The sequence below is a fragment of the Osmerus eperlanus genome, chromosome 15 (genome assembly GCF_963692335.1).
Source record: "Osmerus eperlanus chromosome 15, fOsmEpe2.1, whole genome shotgun sequence".
NCBI classification, from domain to species: domain Eukaryota; kingdom Metazoa; phylum Chordata; class Actinopteri; order Osmeriformes; family Osmeridae; genus Osmerus; species Osmerus eperlanus.
Window position 1 is genome coordinate 9,944,610 of NC_085032.1, and position 20,719 is coordinate 9,965,328.

Here is a 20,719-nt window from a genome sequence, read left to right on the forward strand (position 1 = left end):
ATGGCCCTATCGTCGCTCACTAAATCTCCCAGGCAGAAATGTGTCGCCCAAACCAAAGGGCCCAGGGACGAGGGCAGCAGAAACCCATGTCAGTCCCACCCACGTGAATGCGTCCCTGATGTGTTCTTAGCATGGCTGCCTGAGACCCATTTACTTGTCATGGTGAAATACCCCAAAAATGAATTCAGGGATTATCCCCATCAACGGAACACACTAAATGCTAACAATTATGAATTTACTGAAATTACTGCTATACACATTATTTTCTTCCAATAAAACAAATTCACACAAATGAAAAAGCCAATAAATGGTATTCTAAGCGAGCACACACACACATTCAAACACACACACAATCACTACCATGTTTATGGATAATGCACTCTCACCATGATTGAGCCAGGGGGGATTTGGAGAACCTCAATTAGCTGGGGGTAAAGTAAAGTACAGGGAGATTTTTTTATTTTTTGCGAGGTGAGTGGCTGCTGGCTAATACAGTGGGAATGGGTCACTGATGTGGGAGTAGGGAAGGCAGAGAGGTAGTTCCCGATGCTACTGATTGGCCTCAATCATAGAGGGTGATTGGAAGGCAAGATGATGGAGGGGCTCATCGGAGAGAGTCTGCCTGTTCTCCGCTCTGCCTTTTTAGTACGCCTCACAGATTGATTTATTTTTGCTGGTGCCTTGGCTTGGTTGAGAGACAGGTTGAGAGAGAGTGTGTAAATAAAACTCGGACACATACACACACACAAAAAAACAACAAGATGTAAACAAGAAACAAGCCCACATCTTCCCCTCACAAACTGACAGTTGTGTGCACATGTTAACAGTAATGAAAGCAATTAGGAGCAAATAACAACACAATCAGAACATCCTGCAGGAAAGTACATCAAATAACCAGCTCTAAGTACACCACATTTTACGCTTATTGGGATTCATTATCCAGATAATTGACATGTATTTCAAATGGTTGCATTGAAAATAGCTTTGTATTTCAGAAAATAGGCTGACAGGACCTATACCGTACAGTACAAATTTATCGTTATCGCAACAGGTAAAAGCTAAGCTACATCAACAGTACATACAATCTGACAATGACCTTTGGTTTTGTTAAGAGTACACAGAAGTGAAAACACAAAGTGTTTTCACTTCTGTCACTCATCACATCGCCATACCCCTGCCAATGAACAGACACACTGGTCAGCATAATCACCCTAATTAATTATAGAGTGAGTCGTCGGTTCTTTCTGGAGATATGCAAGTCAGCTCTGCAGGGAAACACAACTTCAGGTGGAAATGTCGCACCATGATTACATTTTACTCCACAGAGGAAAACCATCTGCATCCCCTTTTGGTGACTAATTCCTGTGTCATTAGTAATGCATGAGGTCACTGTTGAAGGAAGACCTTGCTATTTAAATAACAGTTTTTAAATTTAGATTTAGAATAAGTTTTGTTATGAATGTATTCCATTAAATATCAATGTCACTTATTGGATTGTACTGTACATCCATGTCAACAGTTGTAATTGCAGTTTTCTATCAATATCTATTTATTCAAGCAACCATAAGCAACAATCTGTCCATCTGCAAATTGAAAATGGGTATCTGCAAACGAAGGCCATTTCAACAAAAAGGCAGGAATATTTAATATCCCATGCTAAGAATAGGTTCTTACATTTCAAGTTCCAAAATAGAAAATAAATATGTTTGCACAATTCAACCTCAAATGCAAATCTTAACAACTGAATTGTAAGGCCCTGTCAAGTCCACAGCACATCTCGAAAGGTACATCATCATGTCAAAAGCATTGTCCCAATAGACTTGAATAAGAATATCTTATTCTACTTTCTACAATCACCCTGGGATCTGCGACGGTGACCCCTTCATCCTCTACATCCTCACTGCCCACATTGCTGCAGTCTCCCGGTCGTGTAGATTCAAGCTCTACAACATCCGGAAGATCAGGAGATACCTGTCTGAGCATTCCACCCAGCTGCTAGTGCAAGCACTTGTCCTCTCCAAGTTGGACTACTGCAACTCGCGGCTTGCCGGTCTCCTAGCATGCACAACCCGCCCTCTCCAGAGGATTCAAAACGCAGCGGCCCATCTGGTCTTCAATCTACCCAGACGCTCCCATGTTACCCCGCTCCTCATCTCTCTCCATTGGCTTCCCATCATGGCCCGTATCAGATTCAAGACCCTGGTACTGACCTTCTGAGCGGTGAAAGGGACTGCACCCGACTACATCAAGTCTCTCCTCCAGCTCTACACCCCCACCGCCCACCTACAGGCGGTGGGGGTGTAGAGCTGTCTATCTTCTTCTGACAACCGTCTGGTGGTCCCACCTCTCAAGAGCGCCCGCTCCCAACTAAAGCTCTTCTCCTGTCTGGCCCCCCAATGGTGGAATCAACTCCCCACCTCCATCAGAGACACTGACTGTCTCCCCACCTTCAAGAAAAGGCTTAAGACGCACTTGTTCCGGGAGTACAACGGTACTTAGGAATGATTTGCTGGACCTGATGTTAGTTTCCTCCAGGAACACAGTGACTTACTGAGGGACTTGTTGCTCTTGTTGGTTAGTTGTAACTGATTTGACTTCTTGTACTCGCTGTGAATTATATTATGGTTGCCTGCTTTTTCAACAGGTACACTCTGGCACTTGGTTCATATTGTTTAATTTGTAACTTCTTTAACTACATGCTCTTATGGTTCTTCCCATTGGCAGTTATTTGCTTTTCACAATGTATGCTTCATGTTTTGGCTCTCCGCAATGTTTTGGGGCTATCCCGTTGTTATGATCAGTGACCTATGTACTTTTGTAAAGCTCTCTCTTGGAAGTCGCTTTGGATAAAAGTGTCTGCTAAATGAATAAATGTAAATGTAATGTACTTTCCATATTTCTTTCAAAAACTGTTTTTACAGACAACTGGCATTTGTGATGAAAATATAAACAAAGTTGTGATTATGGTTGATAGTCTAAATCATTTGTGAATGAAGGATGACAGGAATGGATGCTATATAAAGAAACTGGAGAAAACAATGAAGAGGTGAAGGAGGGGGAGAATTGGAGCGAGCTCCAGGGAGAAGCAGAGACATAGTGAGGCCTTTAGAGAGTTGTAAAAGCATTATGACAGCTTTCAACAGATATTGTCCCTGCTGCCCTAACACAAGGAGGCCAGACCATACTGGTTCCCTAGTTACCTGAATGCAAGGCTATTGGTCCTCAATACAACTCCATACAGTTATACACAAACAACACAAGAGCCTTGGTTTCAAACTGGATACTTTATAGTAATAGTGAAAGTGCTCTTTTTGGATATTCTTTAGCAATGGTTTAAATATAAACATATAGCTAGTATGTATTTGTATTGGTTAATACATTTTATGGTAACACATTATAATAAGTCAACGCTTTTTGGCATTTACAAAGTGTTAACCAATAGTTAATTAATCCTTTATAAAACATTTGGAAACATTAACAATACATTATTAAATAGTTAATAAGTTTATATTAAACACTATGTTGATCATTAATAAACACTGTTTAATATTATGGATTTTATTCATAATACAATATAAGGTGTTTGATAACTGCATTATCATACTTTAAAGACAGCTTGTTAATATAGTTGCAAACCAGTAGTTTAAAAGGTGTTAGCGGTACATGAGCTGGTATAGAAAGCATTAGCAAATGGTGAACAAACCATTTACATTACCTTTACAAAGCATGAGTAAATCACTAACAACATATTAACTTATGTCTTTAATTAAAGTTCGCCAAGTGGAATACATTATGTACACTAATACTTAGCAGATATCTTAACAAGTATTTTATAAAGACTTACTAATGATGCAACTTCTGATTAGTAATGCAAGTTATAAAGCATTTACTAACTGTTAGTTAAGGCTTTTGCGTGACCTAATCTAAAGTGTCAACTATCTATGCCTTATTAAACATTTATAAGTTATTTATTAAGGTATTCTTGTCCATTCTCGAACCTCACATTCACAAAGGCTGAACATACGTTTCTCAAAAGGAAACAGACACAACACAATGTGATACTCAAAATTACTATTTTATTGAAGTAACGACAGGCATGTCTCACTAGTACTTACTACTTAGCTCTACTACAGTAACCGAGAGTGACAGCGGTCGATACGTTAAAACCTCAGTTTGATAGCTATTTCCCGGCATGACCGAACGGTCGAGGTTAGTAAGTTGTTTATTATATGCCATTTTTAGCTCTTTCCATTTAACTAAAACATGTCGTTTTGTTCAGCTCTACTCAAGTCTTCTCACGGTGTGTTTCAGGTGTTAGCACCTAGCAACCAATCTGAAATATGAGCAACCAAACCTAGCAATCTGCCTAGCGCTTGTCGTTTATCTCTCTGTGTTCACACTTTTCTGCTCTTTCAGAAAGTTAAGAATTTCCTCGTCGCTGTTGATGTCTTCATTGTCATCTGGATAGTAAAACTCCTCGATCTTCATTTTGAAGATGACATCAGCGGAGGGCAATATGAATACGTATCAGACCGCAGATGAGGTCAATACGCCATAGATATATATAGACCATGAATACGCGGCTAGCATGACTACCCATTAGCCAATCAGAACGCTCGTAATGTTGTCGCAATTGAACCAATATGCTGTTCTTATTGGTCCAGAAGACGTTCTCAAAAGAGTTGTTGATATGTTGCCTTGGAGATGTAGTGACGTCACCAGTACAAGTGCAGCTGATTGCTCTGAGAAGATGGCGTCTGCTCCAGATTCGCCGTGTTTGATTTGGAATCTTCCCACATATTGTTGTAGTATATAAGAAACCAAATGTTTACTCTTCGACAGGTCAGCAAACGCTTTGTCGCCTCAATTTGTTAAAACGATTTGTTTGTAACGTTTTAACAAATCTCTGCTTTCAAAGGCGTTTGCAGACCTGTCGAGGAGTAGCTAAACATTTGCAGTTTATTACAGCCATTTTTTGGAAAATAAAATACAGCCTTGGGTAACCAACTTTTATACCAATTCTAGTGTATTGCTTCTTAATGGAAATAAAATACTATTTTATTACCCAGGTAAATAAATTAACAGCTATTTCTTCTAAAAAACAAAAACACAAAATCTATATAGTCTATAAATACTTAATAAGGCATAGATAGTTCACACTTTAGATTAGGTCACGCAAAAGCCTTAACTAACAGTTAGTAAATGCTTTATAACTTGCATTACTAATCAGAAGTTGCATCATTAGTAAGTCTTTATAAAATAGTTGTTAAGATATCTGCAAAGCATAGCCTAGTGTACATCATGTATTCGACTTGGCATACATTAATTAAAGACCTAAGTAAATTATTGTTTTTAGTTGTTAGTTATTTACTCATGCTTTATAAAGGTAATGTAAATGGTTTGTTCACCATTTGCTAATGCTTTCTATACCAGCTCATGTACCATTAACACCTTTTAAACTACTGGTTTGCAACTATATTAACAAGCTGTCTATAAAGTATGATAATGCAGTTATTAAACACCTTATGAATTGTATTATGAATAAAATCCATAATTGTTAACAGTGTTATTAATGTTCAACATAGTGTTTAATAATAAGCTTATTAACTATTTAATAATGTATTGTTAATGTTTCAAAATGTTTTATAAAGGATTAACTAACTATTAGTTAACACTTTGTAAATGCCAAAAAGCGTTGACTTATTATAAAGTGTTACCCATTTTATTTTTTCCTTTTTTTTGACAGTGATGTTTATGGATTTAACAACATTTTGTCTTACAGTGTTATTTCCCAATAGGTAGATAACGATATTTTTGAGTAAAAATAACTCCATCTAGCTAAGATGCAAATGAGCACAAGCAGTGATACAAGCGGTGTGAAAAAGGAGAAAAAAAAACACATCCGTGTTGTTAAACAAGTGTCTTAAAGCGGCAACGAATCGTTGCAGGGAAGCAGACATGCCCCCTCCAGAGTGTCTGTGTGTTACCCCCTCCACGGTTGGATTAATGGGCCAATTGATCAACAAGCCGACTGGCGTATGCCGGAGAGCGCCTGATCACTCACCTACAGCATGGCCCCCACACAGCAGCACCAATCAGCGCCTGGCTGGGGGGAATGATTACAGACGCTCGGCTGGGCCAGCAGAGAGGACCCACCGCCGCCTTGCCCGCCTTCCTGCCTCCTCGCCTGTCCCCGACAGACTTGATGTGGGAGGTGGGGGCGGGGGATGGGGAGAAAAGCCTTCACAGCACGAGAGGTATAGATGGGTTCAACAAGGCAGAAACGTACCATAGGGGATGAGAACGCAGGTGTTAAGCTCAATCACAGAGCCAAGGGCATGCTTGGAGGGAGACAAATGCTTCTCAACTGCCGTCAATATAATGATGCACACCTGAAGAGACATGGCGGTAGATGTTATAGATTGAAACAAAGATTGGGAGGTCTGTGTGTGCGGGTCTGTGGACAGCTCGACAGGAATGAAACATGAATACCAAAGGCTAGTATTACCAGTTATTGGATTTCAATATGGATGCGTTGAGCAGTCTCGTGTACGTGTGGCTCAACCACGGAGGCTCAATCATCAAACTGCTTATGGTAAACGACAAAGAGGAACACACCCTCAGGAGTAAATTACCCTAAATATTACACTCCAATCAAAAGCCAATTTCTACAGTTACAGTAGTAGACCTCAATCTGTTTGGGGGATACATATTCAGGATATTGAGGCTTGAAATGAACTAGTCTTGTGAGTGACAGTGTAGACATGTCTGACACACTTTTCACCCCACATTTATGATGAGATTACCTTTGAAGGAGAAAATCATTTTTTGTTCAGACTCAACATTTGTAGCCACATTTGTAGGGCACATAGCAGGAATACACCACTAGACTGGTATGTAAAACCTTGCACCCAGTTTAAAGCTATTCCCAGTTTACACCCAGCTTAAAGCTATTCCCAAACATAGAGAGCGCCATTAAATATGTTTGACCAAAACACATAGCATACCTTGTGTCTTGGTCTGCTAAAAACCTGCAGAGGGTAAAAACTGCTATTGTTTTCCTAAGTTGTGTCTACCCTGGGATGCAGGCTGCAAGGAATACTTCATATTGATTCTCTGTTTAAATGGAAGACTGTTATAGCTTCCGTCAGGCTAGATTGATTATACAGTTGGGGAATGAGTGTGTGTGCAACGCACCAGGAGGGAGTGAGCGAGAGAGGTGGGAGGAGAGACACAGAAGGAGAGGGAGAGAGCGTTAAGAGAGAGTGAGAGAGAGCAAGGCGAGGAGATGAGTGTTCAGCCGAGGAATGTGTTCACGTACTATCCACAGCTTCTCATCTTTCCTTTCCTTTGTGCTCTGCTTCTCCTATTCTACCCACCCCCCCCACACACACACACACACACACACACACTTCCCATCCCACCCCTGGTTGAGCAGCCCGCTTGCGCTGCTTCGCTGCGACCCAGCCCTTCCGTGGACAGAGCCGCTTGATTCATGTGAGAGATGATTCACGCCCCACAATCCAGGGAGTGAGGGCGGAACAGGAATCCCTCTCTTCACATCCATAATTCAGCGCTGCTGTCTTTTCGTCCTGCTCTTTTTGCTTCTCCTTCCTTCCTTCCTCCTACTACAACCGCTGTCGTCGCTGTGGTTACAGCTGCCACTGCATACAGTAGCTACCTGAGGTATCTGTCAGGCAAACCTGGGGCTCAACTTTCAACACTCAGGTAAGAAGGAAAAATAAAGTGTTCCAAGTCTCAGGGCAGCTTAGCCGAGGAGACTTTGACATGCCATGCTCATGGTTTCAGTCTTTTGAGTGTTGATTGATTGTTGTTGGTTGTCTTGCCAGTTTGGAGAAATTAGAGGTGTATCATCATGAAAAGTCCTGTGATTCTTGTGAGTGAGAGAAGAAAAAACATGGTCTTGTGTCGATTCGGTCTCCACCCTGACGCATTGAGTGAAATTAGATCATGTGGGTGCCTTTGTCTGTTATAAAGTTATACCCCCTCCTTCCCTCCCTCCTTCCCTCCCTCCTTCCCTCCCTCCCTTCCTTCCGTAGGTATGTATGTATACCAATACAGCAGGGAGGGCAGCAGCTTCCTGTCTGTGTATTCACTCTCTTAACTCTTGGTGGAGCTCAAAGGAAACCAGACAGCGGCACCTCTGTACGATAAGAGCTGCTGCGGGAGGCTATCACCTCCTCTTCCTCCCTCTTAGTCTTCTTGTCTTTGGGACATGGTAGCTGAAGTCCCGATGCTTTACAGCATGTTTGCAGAGTGTTTCTACTTCTAGGTTTAGGGTGAATGGGCATTGAGTGGGTCTTCGTCATGCATAGGAAAATGTGGCTGCCCACTGGGGCAAACACTTACATCACACCTAAGTGAATATGGAGGGGGAGAGGAGAAAACACCCGCTGGTCCTTTGGTGGTTTCAAACTGTGTTCCATGTCGATTGATAACTGCTTGCTACCGTCACGCATGCTCTTATTTTGGATGATGACACGCGATATGCAGGCAGTGAGGAGACTGCTGAGGGTGGGCAGTGGGGTGGAGAAAAGGGCAAGTTGTGATATTTTTGTGAGATGGTCTCATATTAGATACCCGGGAAGGTGTTGGGTGCACTAAAGCCAAAGTCAAAGGTAGAACTGCCAACACTGTGGGACTTGAAAGTGACTGTGACTGAGATATCGTCTGGATACTACAGTTGAGTAAAGCACACGAGACGAGACTGGAATAAGGTTGTTGACAGTAAAAAGAGTACATGGATATGTCTGACCAAATATCAGTGCTCTCTTTACCTTCTCTGGACCTCAGCCAGGTTGATTAAGCGACTCCCACAGTGTCAAAATGCAATGTGAAGCATATACTAGCAGACGATATGAAATATTGACATCACTTCATTTGTGAGTGGGATGTCATGGCTGAGGCTTGCTATTCTCAGATGCAGTGTTTCGCAGGTCCAGGGTTGTGAATCACATATAGTCGTTGATTAAAATGCCCTCAGCAGATGAGTACTATTACACAGCTGCTACTTGCCATCGGAAGGCAATAAGCGAACACGAAGGCAAACACAATCCAATTACTGACTGCATGCTTTTGTACTATCAGGTGTTTAAGCATGTGTTTTGACGCTGTATTCTTTTTTGAACTGTACAGGGGCTGCGTATCGTAATATGCAGTTGAACGTAATTTATCTGCTCATTGGTTGCTTAATGACTCTTCTTATTGATCTTGGTGTGGTGAGAATAAGCTAAACAAGGCTTTCATACTGAAGTGGTTCAGCCTTCATTAATCCTTGATGATCCATTCCAGTGGAGGTACATAGCTGGGGGGCGTGTGATCAATGAGTGCAAGTTGCAAATACGAATGTTGTGAATCAGACGACCGGCCCTCACTTCCTCTAGCCAGACCCCATGCTAATGCATATATGGCTTAATGGTAACAGAATATTACCAGACACTAATCACACTCATTTACAAAGTGATTTAGCCTCCACATGATAATGAGCAGTCTTTCTTTCTCTTCTCTGTCTCTGTCTCTCTCTCTCGCTGTGCTCTGTCTCTCTCCCCAATATCGTTCTCTCTCTCCCTCTCTTTCCTTCTCTCAGTTCATTTTCTTTTCATCGAGACTGCAGACCATTAGGGAGATGATTCTCCTACAGATTTCACAGCAAGGTACGACACTGAGACAGCAGTGCTCTGGCTCTGAATGTTCCACATGAACAGTCTCTTTGGGTGGGAAAATCACATTTTACCACCAGCTGGCTGCAAGCCTTATGAGGTATTTTATGGAGGTGTGGGAGGGGGGGGGGGAGATATATATATGGGTGTAGTTTTGAAACTGTCCTAAGGTGGCACTGTTTTTTCAAGTAAGATTCATCCCACATTACACTAAAATTCCCATCCATTTCCATTGGTGTCTATAGATGAAAGAGAAGAATAGAAAGTTCTGCCAGTGATTCAAAATGTAACAGTTTCCAGCTTTGCAGTTATCTTATTTCATTAGCAATTCACTCACAGATTCACTCACAGATGCTCTATTTTCTGCACATCATCAATGTTTTTGTGAGAGGGACAGCATCAGTAGACATTGCATGAAGAAGAGCTAATTCTGGTAGCATTACATGACACCTCTGCAATGTTCTGCCTCTAACTTGCCTCTAACTTGCAATGCATACAAATGCAATGTCAACTTTGGATGGTGCTACCTAGTTGTCAGACATCAAAGACCTGTTACGTAGTAAATCTATTTTAATCCTCAGGAGACACGTATTTGCAGCTAATGGCACATGAGAAATAGGTTTTGCCTCTCTTTGCCAGTTCTCAATTCCCATTAAATACCCTTCTACAACCTATTAGACAGTTTATAATCATTCTCGTAAGATATTAACATGCCGGCTGCACCAAAAGCAGTGTCAGTACGATATGTGATCAGGGGTGGTTTTACAGTATCTCAAACTATTTGTCAGCTATCAGTCCATGACGATAAAGATCACAGGATCTGCAGGGCAATTCATCGCCATATTTTGATACCCAAAAGTATAGTGCAGCTCCGCAGGCAGCAGCAGTAGCTATCTGTGTGACCTCATTTTGTCATATTCAGCTCTGTGTTGAGTCAGTCCCCAAAAGACGCCCTGGGATTTGAAACATTTGTGAACACAGAAATCCAGAGAGCACCAGAGGACCCAAGAGCCACTTTACGTGCTTTAGTGGGGATAAGAAGTGAGACAGGGTAATAGTGCATATCCATGGCAGTGTTATAACACGTGCCCAATGGTTTGAGTGGCTTTCTAACTGAGACCAGACAATATTGAAGATGGCCTCCATCTTTGCCTGAATAATGATGCCTGAATGAGGATTCATCATTATCCTCCATTTGCAACAGCCACAACCTTAGGTAATTTCACACAGTGGTTCCTATAAATAAAACAAAGTGGCCTTGAGTAGGGGGAGGGGACTCATATTCATGTGGAGCTACAGTCTATAGCCATGACCTATTCTGTTTGGCCAATGGGAAAGAGAAGTATGCCAGTATGATTAATGGGGATGATTACCTACTCAGAAAATGTGGTTTTCTGGCCCAGCAGCTCCACTTTTTATGACTTAAACCTGGGGCAAGATGCTTCATCATGCCTCATATTCTGCAGACAAACCTCAAAGACTCTATGCTGGAATGACCAAATACAACCTATTAAGCGTTTTACAGCCGGGCCACTGGGAACCGCAAGAAAACTTGACGTGGTTTATAGAGTTGGTTATTATCAGCAAAGTCTCTATGGGTTCTGACACTAAGTCAGTTAAAAAACACACTTAAGATCAGTATGTTACATCAAACATCCATTTGAGAGTTGTACGGGGTGTACATATTCTGTCTGTGTTTTTCACCCAAGAAACTATTCAATATGAAAGAGCCACTGACCAAATAGCTCAGTATCCTTTTGTATGTTTCCAGGTTGAAATCAACACATCATTTGCAGTGTTCAGAAGACAGCCCACTTGCTGTGTGTGTATGTGTGTGTGTGACAGTGTCCATGTGTGTAAAAGAGAGAGTACTGTAGGCCAATCATTAACCCACAGTTAATTTCTGTCACACAGTGCAGCTCTCATTAGAACCCAGGAGTACTCCCACCCTACACTAAACGACTCCATCTTCCACTGTGCCTGAAAGGTTAGCCCCTTAAAAGGTTACGTCTCCCCCTGACATTTAGGTTGATGACTTATTTGGTCTTGTGTTTCGAAGACTAGCTTGTTGTCGCCACTTGGTATTAGTCATGCTTTACACGTTAACAGGATAGAAGCGCCATGTGAAGAGACCATTTGGGACAGTTTAATAATGGCTGCCTTGTAAGTGACCCGTCAACATTGTGGGTGGTGCATCAGCTCACTGTGAAGATAATATACATGCACTTATTGCAGCTAGTATATATATAAAATGTGCATACAATCTATACACAACTGCACAACTGTGATTCTTGTTTTTCATACCATCAAGCTCAACACAACGTTTCTTGTACTGTTTATCCGCAGACATTAGAGATAATAATGTTTTCAGAAATGTGTTCTTTCCAGAATGTCATCTAGGAATCAGGCTTAGGAACAAAAATATCGGATGTGCTTGGCAGCTTGTTTTCCGTACCCTAAACAGCTCAACAAGCCTATTTTTGCTCGCCGAGTCACTCAAGCTTGTGGTGCATGACAGGAAGTCTTGTTGTGGAAAGCGTGGACAACAAGGGTTTGTTAGTGTTTACCTACGGCACAATTCCTTCCCTTAGGAAATGTGTGCTGTGATGAATGGTTTTGTGAAATGTTGAACTATTATGGAGAATTAACATGCAGCCTTTTAGCTTTCACAGCAGCCGTTACAGGAAGTTAGATTTATGTATGTGTATGTATGGTGGCTGTAAGTCATTGTTTTGCCCTTTTGGTGGTATTGGATGACTCTTCAGTGTGTAGTATACATTGTTGCCATGTAAGCAAGGAAGATTCAGTATCAGTGGAATTGGTTTATGCACATTTACAGATGACCTTAAAATGACCCAATTCTGCCCTATCTCAGTTACAGTCCATTCCACTGAAATTGAGAGATTTGGATCAACGTTTTCAATGTTTTTTTTTATCAATATTCAGTTTCTTTACAGAAATAAAAGATGCTGACAGATTCTATTGTCTACTGGTAATATAGGATGAATTATTGAACATTCTCTTTATTGTAGAAACTTTTATTAGCCTATTAATAAACAAGGCTAATAGAACCATTGATTCTACAAGTAAATCTTATTAAAAACCTTTACGAATGACTGTAGATGTTTCCAAAATGTTATCATTGTGGGGCTTTTTTGGACGCTGTACTTTTAATATTAAATTGTTATATGCATAACTCAAAATCCTAAGAATATCAAAAAGATAAGCACAATTAGCATTGAGTCCCATATAGAAAATTGAAAGCTCAGAGGCAGTTTTATGGCTCCTATCCATATAGACTGATGATAAAACATTATAAACCGTAAGTTATTCTTAAAGTGCTGAAAATGTACTTTCCCACTTTGAATTAAGTCTCTAGGCACAAGGACTTTGCTTGAAAAATGAAACTGGTAACTTACAATTGAACAATTCCGACATAATATCAACCCATTACAAAGTGATGTGTGGTAGATAAATGACTTAGCCACTGAGATAAAAGTTAAACAATCAAGTTCAGAATTTCATTGATTACCAGCCAGTCGAACAAATAAAGATTAGGTCTCAAATCGTTTTAATCTAGTTAAAACTTACATTCTAACAGAATCATTGTCAACACCATGTCAAAAGTCATTCTACTGTAGAAGTAAAGTGCCATGATGTTAGGAGATTGATGCACACAGTTTGACTATTTAGTCCAGGAAATGAGGAAAAAGGCATTATGACATTCTGCAACAGGTCTGGAACTCCTGTAGGGATTTTGTGTATGAAGACACGTAAGCTATGCTGACTGACTAATGTTGTGTTTTGTGTATCATTATAGAGAAACAAACTACATAAAAAAGGTATATTTGACCTCTTGGGCCTACATAAATGTGCATGATGATACAGAGGCATAGCCGGGATGTCTTTTTGAATGTATTCCTCAGCCTAATGACTGCCCATCAAGTCTTGGAATGGCCAAAATATGTCCCTCTTTATTACTCATGAAGCACTACCGATTGTATTTCTCACCCTTGAGCAGATTGTATTAGGTTCAAACTATTAGGACTACAGCGCCACTGATTTCCCTGTAGGCACCGGTTGAACTTTAATTAATCTTTCATCTTTGCCAAAACCACTGCTTTGAGGTGCCTTAATGTAACACGCCATAGGATATTAAAGAGTGGAAATGACGAGCATTTGAGTTGACTAAGGCAGTTGAACCTGGGTCAGTACATTTCTGATGAAGTTTCATTAGGATGGAAAATTGCATTTGAAAAGTTCATATTTCAGGGCAGGCAATGATGTTCTCAAACTTGATCTCCGTGTCACATGATTGTGGTTTGTAAATAATTAACAGTTGTAACATTGATGATTATCAACAAAATACACATAATGCACTTTTACAGTAAATTCAATGACATTTTAAAAAATTACATGTACTCTATGTATGTAATGAAATCTCTTTTTTAGAGAGCTATAGATCTATGGTCACCAGTTTTCCAGAAACACCTGGCCATCTGACCTTGGCTTAGGAATTCAATTATGGTTAGCTCTTGTCAATAATAAAAAAATAAAAGGATACAATGAACTCCAATTGCAATATTTCATTAGACACATTTCATTACCGCTCTTTTGTGTTGCACTTTTCTCTCATTTACCATAACCAGTAAACTGCCCATAGGAGGTAAATGTGTATACTTCTGTTTTTGCAAGATCCATGAAACCATCGCTTATTGCAGCTCAATGCATTTATATTTATTTCTTGTGAGATCCATGGCTCCATCACTTGGTAAAGCTGAACATGAACCCATACATCTCAACACATGAACTTCACGCAGACAATTAACTTTCAATGATCTGTAATAAACTTTGTTAACACCATTATATTAGTGGCAATAATTCATTTCACTGATAGGGATAACATTTTGATTACTGTTCCTGCAAACATGTGAGGTCAAACACAGAAGGGTATGACATTTTTAAGCTCATTCAAGTGTGCCTGCCCACTGGCCCTCCGTAGCTTGAAAAGAAAGAGCAATGACAAAATGAACCATGTTTGGATAGTCACAGCTCAAAAGAGTCAAATGGACAGTTAGCAGTGTTGTGACAAGGCTCACCATTATATTGCGGTCTGATGCAACTGCTCTGCAACTCAACTGAAAATGTGACTGACAAAAGTGTAAGTGTAGCACTGGGGTGGACCATCATTGGCTTTATCCTGTGACCTCTGTAGCAATGTCTATAGTCATCTGAAGCTAATGAGCTAATAGGCTTGGTTTTTGTAAGCCTCAAACGTTGCTGCAGTAATACTTAGATGCAGACTACCCAGTTCAAACAACTTGATCTGTTTAACCATGAATGGCCTTGTCTTCAGAATCCCTAAGCTCATTGAAAATAAACATGTTGCAAACTTTGAAGAGTGGGAATTTGCTATGGATTTATTTTCCTTTTTTTTTAAGCACGCGTTTGTTTATCTCAATGGAGTAAAGGCCAGTCATGGTGACAGCATGTCAATTTTTAGATCAATTGTTGCCTTTCTGCCTCCAGTCATTGCATGGCATTACCATAGTAATGACTTTAGGGTCCTCCTTAGAATGTGGACTAGCACTCTGACCAGTAAGTGTAAAAGAAATTTGAACTAAACAGAAAGATAAAATAGATGACATTCATGCTGAATTAGAGTACATCACAGTATACATCATTCTATAGTTTAAGTGACTTAAATGATTTAAAGCGTACTTACTTTTCACTTGAAATGTAGGCCCTGTATGTGGTGAAAATATAAAACTGGTTGTGTAACTGTTCTACTATAGTAACCAGTATTGCCATATAACCAGTCAACAAAGGAGTAGTAACCAGTATAACCATATAACCAGTATGGGGGTCAGATGGCTGAGCGGTTAGGGAGTTGGGCTATTAATCAGAAGGTTGTTGGTTCAATTCCCGGCTGTGAAAAATGACGTTGTGTCCTTGGGCAAGGCACTTCACCTTACTTGCCTCGGGGAGAATGTCCCTGTACTTACTGTAAGTCTCTCTGGATAAAAGCGTCTGCCAAATGACTAAATGTAAATGTAATGTATTGCATACCCTAAATATACAAACACTATGACAATGTTATTCCTGTAAAACAAGAATGGGTCTAATAACAGAAAAGAGCAGTTGTTTCACCCAATGTTTATTATTATGACAGTCATTAACCTGGCACAGATACTATGTAGAAATCCTGAGGAACCAACATAAGGCTGTGTCAGTTCAGAGTACAGACAGTGTTGTGCGGAGGGAGGAGGGTGGGGAGAGATGGAAGGGGGCACTGATTGAAAAACAATTCATTAGAAAAGGAAATGTGTACGCCCATTCACAGATGGTGGTGAGCCTGCCATTCAAGATGGGAATTGAATCCAAGGAATGTCCCTCCGGAAAGAAGCCTGTCTTTGCTGCCAGTCAGAAATTTGGCATTTTCACACTGTAAGGTAGGCTCATTGGCTCCATCTCCATTCTATGCACATAGGGACTATCCATGGTCAAATAACTTCTAGGTAGCCATGGCAATGTTATATTTACAGTTGAAAGTCCAGAGAAATTTACTGAGCAGCAGAAAGCTGCAACATTGTCCTGAACTCATCGTTTTAGTTGAATAAAGCTTGATCATCTTTTCAAAAGTGTGTATACGTGTGTTTGTTTATTTGGCACAACAATTATTATTGATATGTCATACAGACAGGACTTTTGCATTCCAATCACTAATGATTTATTTTCTTGGCTCATGATGCAATCAGTAAGAGAAGAGACATGTAAATTATATATTTCTTTGTTTGTGTTATTGGGAAAGGTACAGTCTGTCATTTCATCCTTCCTTTCATTGTTCCAGGCTCTGTTTGACAGCTGTGTGAGACTATGTGAGATCCACAAGACATCACCTTGAGTCACCTTAAACCAGGATGACTAGCTGATTGATTTCTCTCTGCCAAATCAATATGTCCTTGTTCATTCCAGCCTGGCACCGCATTCTGAATAAGTATTGCCCATTTTCCCTTTATTTGTTTTGTTAGTGCAAAAAAACAAAACAAGCGACAGTGGGAGACAATGACAGGAAATTATCAAGTGTTAAAAGAATGCCACCCCATCCAAAAGAAAACCTTAAACCTGATGAATAAGAACTCTTTTGAAGTCTGTCTTGCTATAACATTCAAGTTTCCCACATTACAATAAGTATAGATTATACAAATCACGTCATGAAACAAGTCAGTTTGTGCCACTGCCAACCAACAGGCGGCAGTACAAACATACGGTCATGTGTTGGAGCAAAGCATTGAACTTTTTTCTTGGTGGAGGTAAAGGATATCGAAATCGAAAAATACACTGAGATTTGGAACTATTTCTCAAAAAGCCAAATCAAGCCTAATCATTATCGCCTGTCTGCTGCATCAAATTAGGCCTCTCTGAGACTCTGTGGGCCTCTGTGAGCCTCTGTGGGCCTCTGTGGGCATCAGGGGACCTCTCTGGGCGTGGGCATACTTGCCTTATGTGTTGTTGTTTTTTTATGTGGATGGCAAATAGTTTTATGTGAGAATAAGAAGTTAAATGAAGAAGTATGTGAGATGATGGAAGTTGGACAAGTAGCAAAGACAAATGTCAAAGGAGGAGGGCGTACATGTGACCAAGGATGTACTCTATCCATGTGATCCGTTTTTTCAGATCCTCTGCATCCCTTTGATGACACCACCCATGTAGAGGGGTTTTTGCAAATCAATCACAACTCCAACAATTTCCTTGAAGGAGGTGATTGCCTATCAACCCTTACCCCAAACCGAATTATATCTAGCCAGAGTTCCTTGCTCGTCATATTACATGCACCTCACGTACGGTTTCTTGAACAGTGCTCTCATGATGATCATTGATCCATTTAGTAAAGATTAGAGAAAAATAAAGAGAAAAAAGAGAGAGCTAGAGAGAGACAAACTCTCTCTAGACTAGAAGGTTCTATATACTGTACATTGGAACCTTATGTAATCTGTTTTTTATTAAATATCGGGCAGTAAAAAAAAAGATCAAATGAGATTTAGGTTCTTATTAACGTATATGTGCGGCTAGTCAAGTCTACTCTTTCTGGAATTCATCACATCCGGTTAGGATATGATCGGACAACCTAAAATGAACAATACATTATCAATACCTTATTAACAGCCATTGCATACCTGGATAGATTACACTGGAGCATATCAGCGTGAGATAAAGTGTGATTAAATCTTACCATATGTTTACATCAGTATGCATTATAGACTTTATGATCCCTCATGGAATTCCGGGATGACTGTTCAGCATTGCCATTGACACTACCTCTGCAGCCTCAAGCACCCTTTGCAATGTTTCAGAGATCAGCCTGTGAGTCTTTCCTGTCATGAATTTTGTGGTTGTGGGTAGTTAATGTTTATTTATGTCCATCGTTTTACTATCCATGTCTGTTTCACATTTGATCTTAGTAAACAATATGGTAAATAGGTTCCAGTGCATTGAAATGTCGACAGTGCAAAATTTTCACATATCTATTGATGTGCATTACCATGTGGTCTCAGAGGAGTCCAGTGGTGGAAGCTGCAGGCACCGTCATAAAGCTGAAATGAAAAGTAATGAAAAGACATTATTCCTTTATGCTGATCCTTTCGGCAATGGCTCGGGGGCACATCTGAGGTAGCAGGTATTGTTTGAGCCATGCTGTGCACCACAGACAGAACACCTGCATCTTCTCGCTGGTGTGCACACCATGCATTTTTCATCAATGTGAATCATCTGTTATTTTTCCCCTCACTAAATTAATGTTAAAACCCCTAGTGCCTGGTGTACAACAAAACATGCATATCTTATGATGTTTAAAAGAATTGACTTGAGCAATCGATGCCTGCTGATATACTTTACATTTATAGGCCTGTTCCCTTAGAGTACTTGCCATGGGCAGCATGCTTATGGCAAGGACACAACCATATAGTTCCCTTGTGTGGTATGTGAATACATCTATCAAAAATGATGACATCTGTAGGTACACACACTTTGAAATCAATCAAACTTATGAACCAGATATTGATTACAGTCATCCTATTGGTTTAGTCTCATATAACAGATTTAGACAAGCAAACACTTTACTAGATGTAAATTATTTTGGTCATGTGAGACAGAGTAAGCTATGTCAATTAGTGTTAGGATCATTTCTCAAGTAATGCACAGAGTTGTCGGATTCAAAGAAAGTACAATGGTTTAATGCTTGCCAGCAAGGAGACAAATCTGATCGCAATACAAAGTTTGTCTGAATCTCAGGTCTTCATGTAAGACCTTTTAAAACATATTGGTGGGAGTCTTCTCCTCTACATATCATCAGGATCTCCTGATGTCGTAATAGCTCCTTCACATAAGTGTCAAGCAAATGGTCAACAGGCCTTGCGTCTCCACCTAGTCCTTGTCACACAGTATCTCCTTAAAACAACCAAAACCCCCAACATCTTTTAGTCTTAATAAATGCTCATCCTTCCCCCAGGGTGATAAGAACGCCTAGAGTTTAGTTTGGGCGGCTCTGTTATCTGCTGACAAAGAATGCTAAGCATCTGTACTGTTCAGTATAAAACATCACATTCTTAATTTCTCCGACAATTAGATTGAAGATGTGCAAAGCTTTATTGAGACTGATGAAGAAAGTGTTTTGTCTGTCTCTTCATTAAAAGAGTGACTAAGTTCAGTTGAGTTCTGAATATTAATAAGTATGTGCAAAGCTTTATTGAGACCCAACCCTGTGTGTTTGAGGACGTGGGATGAGCTTGGAGTTATCTCTATCGAAAGGATTGTTCTAAATGCAAACTTTCGCTGTAGTCATTCTCCTTGCTTGTATATGCTGTGTTTTTTCAGACTGAAGTCAGATGAGATCTATGATAGGTTCAGCTGTGCTGAATGTCGCTAGGTTTTCCCTTTCAATATTTCAGAGAACTTAACCCTCACTGAAGGTGTGATGCCATAAAATCAGATGTGCATTGGTACATTTCTTTCATGCACCCTCACCATCCCTAACCATCATCTCAACAACAGAGCTGAACTTGACTATAGCATTAGCTCAACTAAAATATAGCATAATTCATCAATGTGGAATGTGGGAAGGGAAATGTATACATCTTGCACACTCATCTCTATGAGCATCTTGTAAATAATTACCTGCTTCCACCTGCTGCTCATACCTGTTGTGACTGGTGAGTGGAGATTGTGGTTTCTACATGCAGGCAGGGGCATCGGTGAACACCCACTGAGAGACACAATGAAACACTTGTATGAAGCCATTCTCTGTAATAGCTAATCTCTATTGCCATGGGGAGAGAGAGGCTGCTGTGTGTGACCCTTTAGGGCTCAATTCAGCTCTTGAGGTCTGTGTGGTGCCACTAGAATTTGTCCATGTCAGTCTGGAAGTTAGGAGGGGAAATGGGACTGATTCCATATTCCATATCCCCTTCCTGTAACAGACAAAAAGGCAATACATGTGCAGTTAATTCAGAAATGCTGTGAATTGTTTTGTCATATATGTCATATATGTTTCACAGACATTAGATTATTTAGATATGTTTTGTCAATGTGTTGACATATGAAAATAATTACAATTTATCTTGAAATGAAAATCCAGAGGACAAATATAATGTATGTCTCTGTTAAAGTAATTATATGAAACAGCAGATGTTGAATATGTCATCTAAACTATTAATAATTAATCTCACTAAACAAATACACACACAACACACAGTGTACCAGCAGTGGGCCTCTACTGAGTCCCTATATGAATGAATAATTTCACTGATGTCAATACAACCATCTACAGTCATATATAAAAAAAAGAATCAATAGCATGCCTTAAGCAATTTTTTTATACCAGGAAACCATAGGACTCAAAATAGAGATATCCATTATTGCCACACGAAAGGAGAGGAGAAGCATGACAACTGTATTAAACATGCCTGTGTTTGTTCACTTATCCCATGTGGGACTCTAGGAAGTAAAGGCTTAGCATACGATGCGTTGGAGTCAGTCTGTCA

The 20,719-nt window shown here is 40.2% G+C and overlaps 1 protein-coding gene across 1 annotated transcript in view; it reads left to right on the top strand.

Annotated features, from left to right (window-relative positions):
- Positions 1-7,425: 7,425 nt before the first annotated feature.
- Positions 7,426-20,719, top strand: part of LOC134035142 (cadherin-18) — a 92,844-nt gene continuing 79,550 nt past the window's right edge. The window contains exon 1 of the mRNA XM_062480002.1: positions 7,426-7,728. The gene's annotated coding sequence lies outside the window, so the exon portion shown is untranslated. The remainder of the gene's footprint in view (positions 7,729-20,719) is intronic.